At 36.5% G+C, this 8,095-nt stretch overlaps 1 non-coding gene across 1 annotated transcript; it reads right to left on the bottom strand.

Annotated features, from left to right (window-relative positions):
* Positions 1-3,619: 3,619 nt before the first annotated feature.
* Positions 3,620-3,727, bottom strand: LOC112725057 (small nucleolar RNA R71). The gene has a single exon (XR_003164187.1). It is a non-coding gene; the product is annotated as a small nucleolar RNA R71 (small nucleolar RNA).
* Positions 3,728-8,095: the final 4,368 nt, after the last annotated feature.

Below are 8,095 nucleotides of genomic sequence, written 5' to 3'. Positions count from 1 at the left end.
CGTGGTCGTTGTCATGGTCATCTGCCATGGTGATGGGATGACTTCCAGGTTCTCTGGCAACGGCGCCAATGTTCCAAGGGTTACCTGAAACTGTAGGTCGATCTCGGATGAGATCTTCTGTACTGGTCAGAGCTGACGTGTCCGGCTGGTGGGTGGCGACCGGAGCTGTCGTACCTGACTTGTTGGATTGGCTGCGCTGCTGATCCTTTGTCACCGGAGGGTGGTGGTACCTGCAAGGGACTACGATGCTTAAGTTAGCAAGGGTATTAAACAGGTTTTTAGTAGAATCAGAGTATGAGTTATATCTGGGTGCTCTAGTGTATTTATAGTAGTGTAGGCTGACCTTTCTAGACAAGATAAGTTAGTTATCTTATCTTTATCTTTAAGCGAGGTCATCTTATCTTTTGAGGAGCCGCCCTTATCTTTCTAGGCTTTAACTGCCTTTAGATTGGGCTGTGTCCCTTCATTTGGGCCTATTTGAGCCCTTCATGTTGAATTGGCCGAACTCTTTTAAAGAAGAGGTCGGGGGTCCTGACCTGAAGAGGTCGGTCGCCTTGTCGCTAAACATCCCAGGTCGGATAGCTCGACCTAGGGTATGAACAACAACATTCCTGAGATCCGAAAAGTCCAAACCTTGTCTGTGGTATTCCGAGTAGGATCTGGGAAGGGATGACTGTGACGAGCTTCAAACTCGCGAATGCTGGGCACAGTGACAGTGTGCAAAAGGATAGAGAGATCCTTTTCCGACGCTAGTGAGAATAGACACATGATTAGTCGTGCGGTAGCTGTACCTGGTATTTTTCATCCGAGATGAGAAATCCGACAGTTGATTAGCCGTGAAGAAACCGTACCTGGTATTTTTCATCCGAGAGGATCATACAGCTTGCCATGGAAGGGAGTACGCATGATTGGAAGAAGACAATAGGAAAGCAGAGGTTCAGAAGTAACAAAGCATCTCCAAACGCTTATCTAAAATTCCCACTAATGAATTACATAAGTATCTTATTTTATTTTATGTTTTATTTATCTTTTAATTATCAAAACCTCATAACCATTTGAATCCGCCTGACTAAGATTTAGAAGATGACCATAGCTTGTTTCAAGCCGACAATCTCCGTGGGATCGACCCTTACTCACGTAAGGTATTACTTGGACGACGCAGTGCACTTGCTGGTTAGTTGTGCAGAGTTGTGAAAAGTGTGATCACAATTTCGTGCATCAAGTTTTTGGCGTCGTTGTCGGGGATTGTTCGAGTTTGAACAATTGACGGTTCATCTTTTTGCTTAGATTGGGTAATTTTATTTTATGTTTAAGCTTTTTATTTTTTATTTCAAAAAAAATATTTTTAGTTTTCGAAAAAAATTCATAAAAAGTTTTAAGAATGAATTCTAGAGCTTCTTGAGATATGTTGAAGCCTGGCTGGCTGTTAAGCCATGTTTAATCTTTTGGACCGAGGTTTCCATTTTCCATTGTAGAAAGGACATGTCTGTAATTGTTATGCTAAAGCTTGGCTAGCCATTTGGCCATGTCTAATTCTTTTGGACCGAAGCTTTAGACTAACATTGCATGAATCCTGGAATTCTTATTAAAAATTTTGAATTTTTCTATTTTCTTTTTCCAAAAATAATTTTGAAAAATAAAAAAATTAATAAAATCGTAAAAACCAAAAAAACATTTATGTTTCTTATTTGAGTCTAGTGTCAAATTTTAAGTTTGGTGTCAATTGAATGTTTTTAATCTTTCTTGAATTTTCGAAAATTCATGCATTATGTTCTTCATGATCTTCAAGTTGTTCTTGATGATTTTCCTTGCTTGATCTTTGATTTTTCTTGTTTAGTGTCTTTTCTTATTTTTCATATGCATTTTCAAATTGTTAGTGTCTCTAGTACAAAAGTTCTTAAGTTTGGTGTCTTACGTGTCTTTCTTTTCTTAAAAATCTTCAAAAATATGTTCTTGATGTTCATCATGATCTTCAAAGTATTCTTGGTGTTCATCTTGACATTCAAAGTGTTTTTGCATGCATTATTTGTTTTGATCTTAAATTTTGATGTCATGTGTCATTTTGTTATTTTTCTCTCTCCTCATTAAAAATTCAAAAATAAAAAATAATATCTTTCCCTTATTTCACTCATAAAATTCGAAATTTTGGGTTGACTTAGTCAAAAATTTTTGAAATTTAGTTGTTTCTTATTAGTCAAGCCAAAATTTCAATTAAAAAAAATTTTCTATCTTTTCAAATCTTTTTCAAAATCAAATCTTTTTCATTTTTCTTTCATGTTTTTCGAAAATTCTTCAAAATAAATTTTTCAAAATCTTTTTCTTAATTTTATTTCACATTTTCGAAAACTTTACTAACAATTAATATTTTGATTCAAAAATTTTAAGTTTGTTACTTTCTTATTAAGAAAGATTCAATCTTTAAATTCTAGAATCATATCTTTTAGTTTCTTGTTAGTCAAGTCATCAAGTTTAATTTTAAAAAAATCAAATCTTTTTAAATTTCTTTTTCAAATCTTTTTCAAAATAAATTTCAATCATATCTTTTTCAAAATTTAATTCCAAAATCTTTTTCTAACTTCTCATCTTTTCAAAAATTATTTTCAAATCTTTTTCCATTAACCACTTGACTTGTTTGTTTTAATTTTAAAAAGTTTACTATTTCTTATCCTTTTTAAAACCACCTAACTACTTTTCCACTTCTAATTTTTGAAAATCACTAACCACTTTTTTCAAAATTCTTTTTAATTAACTAATTGTTTTAAATTCTAATTTTATTTTATTTCCTTTCTTAAATTTCGAATTCTAACTTATAATTAAAATAAAAACAAAAATATTTTTCTTTTCTTTTAATTAATATTCGAATACTCTCTCTCTCATCTCTTTCTAATTATTTTATTTATTTACTAACACTTCTCTTCTACTCATAATTCGAATCCTCTCCCTCTCTCTGTGTTCGAATTCCTCTTATTCTCTCTCTACCTCATTCTTCTATTCTTCCATTCTTCTACTCACATAAAGGAATTTCTATACTGTGACATAGAGGATTTCTCTTCTTTTCTGTTCTCTTCCTTTTTATATGAGCAGGAACAGGGATAAAGACATTCTTGTTGAAGCTGATCCTGAACCTGAAAGGACTCTGAAGAGGAAGCTAAGAGAAGCTAAAGCACAACACTCCAAAGATGACCTTACAAAAAATTTTGAAAAAGAAGCAGACATGGCAGCCAAACCCAGCAACAATGGTGGAGATGCAAGGAAGATGCTTGGTGACTTTACTGCACTAACTTCTAACTTCTATGGAAGAAGCATCTCAATTCCTACAATTGGAGCAAACAACATTGAGCTTAACCCTCAATTAGTTTCTCTAATGCAGCAGAATTGCAAGTTTCATGGACTTTCATTGGAAGATCCACATCAGTTCTTAGCTGAATTCTTGCAAATCTGTGATACTGTTAAGGCCAATGGGGTTAATCCCGAGGTCTACAGACTTATGCTTTTCCCATTTACTGTAAGAGACAGAGCTAGGATATAGTTGGACTCACAACCTAAAGAAAGCCTGAACTCTTGGGAAAAGTTGGTCAATGCTTTCTTGGCCAAATTCTTTCCACCTCAAAAGATGAGCAAGCTTAGACTGGAAGTCCAAATCTTCAGACAGAAGGAAGGTGAATCCCTCTATGAAACATGGGAAAGATACAAGCAATTGATCAGAAGGTGTCCTTCTGACATGCTTTCAGAATGGAGCATCTTATATATATTCTATGATGGTTTGTCTGAATTTTTCAAGATGTCATTAGACCACTCTACTGGTGGATCTCTTCATCTAAAGAAAACCCCTGTAGAAGCCCAGGAACTCATTAAAATGGTTGCAAATAACCAGTTCATATATACTTCTGAAAGAAATCCTGTGAATAATGGGATGACTCAGAAGAAAGGAGTTTTTGAGATTGATAATCTGAATGCTATATTGGCTCAGAATAAAATATTGACTCAGCAAGTCAATATGATTTCTCAGAATCTAACTGGAATGCAAGCTACATCCGGCAGTACTAAAGAAGCTTCCTCTGAAGGAGAAGCTTATGACCCTGAGAATCCTGGAATGGAAGAAGTGAAATACATGGGAGAATCCTATGGAAACACTTACAATCCTTCATGGAGGAATCATCCAAATTTTTCATGGAAGGATCAACAGAAGCCTCAACAAGGTTTCACTAATAATAATGGTGGGAGAAATAGGTTTGGCAATAGCAAGTCTTTTCCATCATCTTCTCAGCAACAGACAGAGAATTTTAAGCAGAACCTCTCTGACTTAGCAACCATAGTCTCTGATCTATCTAAGACCACTCTCAGTTTCATGACTAAAACAAGGTCCTCCATCATAAATTTGGAGGCACAAGTGGGTCAGCTGAGTAAAAGAGTTACTGAAACTCCTCCTAGTACTCTCCCAAGCAATACAGAAGAGAATCCTAAAAGAGAGTGCAAGGCCATAACTATATCCAAAGTGGCCAAACCTGGAGAGAGTAAAAAGGCAGTGATTCCCAGTGAGGAAGACCTTGCTGGACGTCCACTGACCAATAAGGAGCTCTCTATTGAGGAACCAAAGGAATTTGAGACTCATATAGAGACCATAGAGATTCCATGGAACTTAATGCTATAGTTCATGAGCTCTGATGAAGATTCTTCCTCTGATGAGGATGAAGATATTGTTGAAGATCAAGTAGCTCAGTATCTAGGAGCAATCATAAAACTGAATGCCTTGGTTCAACAGAAATTACCTCAGAAGAAATCGGATCCCGGAAGGTTCTCAATAACTTGTACCATACGCACCATGACCTTTGAGAAGGCTCTGTGCGACTTGGGGTCAGGAATAAACCTCATGCCACTCTCTGTAATGGAGAAACTAGGGATCTTTGAGGTACAAGCTGCAAGAATCTCACTAGAGATGGCAGACAAATCAATCAAACAGGCTTATGGACATGTAGAGGATGTCTTAGTAAAGGTTGAAGGCCTGTACATCCCTGCTGACTTCATAATCCTAGACACTAGGAAGGATGAGGATGAATCCATCATCCTTGGAAGACCCTTCCTAGCCACAACAAGGGCTGTGATTGATGTAGACATAGGAGAGTTAGTCCTTCAATTGAATGAGCACTACTTTGTGTTTAAGGCTCAAGGATCTTCTTCTGTAACCACGGAGAGGAAGCATGAAAAGCTTCTCTCAATACAGAGTCAAACAGAGCCCCCACACTCAACTTCTAAGTGTGGTGTTGGGAGGCCACCATTAAGCTCTGAGTCTTTGTGAAGCTCTCTAAGAGCTCACTGTCAAGCTATTGACATTAAAGAAGCGCTTATTGGGAGGCAACCCAATGTTATTTAATTATATTTATTTTTATAGACATTTGTTTTCCATTGTCATGTTATATTTTCTTTAGGTTGATGATCATGTGGAGTCACAAAAACAGCTGCAGAATTAAAGCGGAATCAAAAACAGCACACCCTGGAGGATAGGCTTACTGGCATTTAAACGCCAGTAAGGATAGCAGAATGGGTGTTTAACGCCCATGCAGGCAGCATTATGGGCATTTAATGCCAGAAATGGCAGCATCCTGGGCGCTCAAAAAAAGGCCCAGTAAAGAAGGATTCCTGGCATTTAACGCCAGCCAGGGTATCTGGCTGGGCGTTAAACGCCCAAAGAGGCAGTCAAGTGGGTGTTAAATGCCAGAATGGATAGCATTCTGGGCGTTTAACGCCAGGATGAGAGGTAATTTTGTTTCCAATTCGATTTTTTTTTCAATTTTTCATGTTTTAATTCATAAATTTCTTTGCATCAAACATATTTTAAAGGTTCATCTTTCAAATTCTATTTTCAAAAACTAATAATCTTTCCAATTCTTTTTAATTCTTTTCAATTCCTTCCAAAATGTTTTCAAAACTTACATATCTTTTCAAATTCTTTTCAACTCTTTTTAATTTTTCTTGTATACAGTAATAAGTTTTCAAAATTAATTGCATCATTCTTCTTCGACTCCCTTCTATCTTATTTTGCTCGAGGACGAGCAAAGCTTTTAAGTTTGGTGTGGAAAAGCTTAGCTTTTTGCTTTTCATAACCATTTATGGCACCTAAGGCCGCAGAAACCTCTAGGAAGAGGAAAGGGAAGGCAGTTGCTTCCAACTCTGAGTCATGGGAGATGGAGAGATTCATCTCAAAAGTCCATCACTAGAAAGAGGATGGAGCAAACAAGAGAGCCCACTCATGGACCTCAACAAGAGCCATGAGGGAAGAGAAACAAAGGCAAGGAAGAGATATTGAGGAGCTCAAGCACTCCATTGGTTCTTCAAGAGGAAGAAGAAGCCACCATCACTAAGGTGGACCCGTTCTTTAATCTCCTTGTTATTTATTTTTCGGTTTTCGGTTTTTATGCTTTATGTTTTGTCTATGTTTTTGTCTTTATTACATGATCATTAGTGTTTAGTTTCTATGTCTTAAAGCTATGAATGATTCCATGAATCTTTCACCTTTCTTAAATGAAAAATGAGAAAAAGAAGTACATGAATTTCGAAATTTATCTTGAAATTAGCTTAATTATTTTGATGTGGTGGCAATACTTTTTGTTTTCTGAATGAATGCTTGAAAAGTGCATATTTTTTATAGTGAAGTTTATGTATGTTAAAATTGTTGGCTCTTGAAAGAATAAAGAAAAAAGAGAAATGTTATTGATAATCTGAAAAAATCACAAAATTGATTCTTGAAGCAAGAAAAAGCAGTGAAAAACAAAGGTTGGGAAAAAAATGGCAAAAAAAAAGAAAGAAAAAGAAAAAGCAAGCAGAAAAAGCCAGTAACTCTTTAAACTAAAAGGCATGGGTAAAAAAGATTCAAGGCTTTGAGCATTAATGGATAGGAGGGCCCAAAGGAACAAAATCCTGGCCTAAGCGGCTAAATAAAGCTGTCCCTAACCATGTGCTTGTGGCGTGAAGGTGTCAAGTGAAAAGCTTGAGACTGAGCGGTTAAAGTCATGGTCCAAAGCAAAAAGAGTGTGCTTAAGAGCTCTGGGCACCTCTAACTGGGGACTCTAGCAAAGCTGAGTCACAATCTGAAAAGGTTCACCCAGTTATGTGTCTGTGGCATTTATGTATCTGGTGGTAATACTGGAAAACAAAATGCTTAGGGTCACGGCATACTGAACTAGGAGAATCAATAAAGTAGCTGTGTTCAAGAATCAACATACTGAACTAGGAGAATCAATAACACTATCTGAATTCTGAGTTCCTATGGATGCCAATCATTCTGAACTTCAAAGGATAAAGTGAGATGCCAAAACTGTTCAGAAGCAAAAAGCTACTAGTCCCGCTCATTTAATTGAAACTAATCTTCATTAATATTTTTGAGATTTATTGTATTTTATCTTCTTTTTATCCTATTTTGTTTTTAGTTGCTTGGGGACAAGCAACAATTTAAGTTTGGTGTTGTGATGAGCGGATAATTTATACCCTTTTTGGCATTGTTTTTAGGTTGTTTCTAATATGTTTTAGTTACTTTTTATTATATTTTTATTAGTTTTTATGCAAAAATCACATTTCTGGATTTTACTATGAGTTTGTGTGTTTTTCTGTAATTTCAGGTATTTTCTGGATGAAATTGAGGGACCTGAGCAAAAGTCCGATTCAGAGGCTGAGAAAGGACTGGAGATGCTGTTGGATTCTGACCCTCCTGCACTCGAAGTAGATTTTCTGGAGCTACAGAAACCCAAATGGAGTTCTCTCAATTGCGTTGAAAAGTAGACATCTTGGGCTTTCCAGCAATATATAACAGTCCATACTGGCGTTAAACACCAGAACTAGCACCAGAACTGGAGTTAAACGCCCAAACTGGCACCCAAGCTAACGTTTAACTCCAAGAATGGTCTATGCAGGTGAAAGCTTCAAAGCTCAGCCCAAACACTCACCAAGTGGGTCCCAGAAGTGGATTTCTGCACTATCTGCACTTAGTTACTTATTTTCTGTAATCCCTAGTAACTAGTTTAGTATAAATAGCCCTTTTTAGTATTGTATTCGCATACTTTATCATCTTATGTTACATTTGGGGAGGATGGCCATTCGGCCA

This window comes from Arachis hypogaea, chromosome 11 (genome assembly GCF_003086295.3).
Source record: "Arachis hypogaea cultivar Tifrunner chromosome 11, arahy.Tifrunner.gnm2.J5K5, whole genome shotgun sequence".
Lineage (NCBI taxonomy): Eukaryota > Viridiplantae > Streptophyta > Magnoliopsida > Fabales > Fabaceae > Arachis > Arachis hypogaea.
Note: the sequence above shows the minus strand (reverse complement) of the source record. Positions and strands in the feature narration are given on the sequence as shown.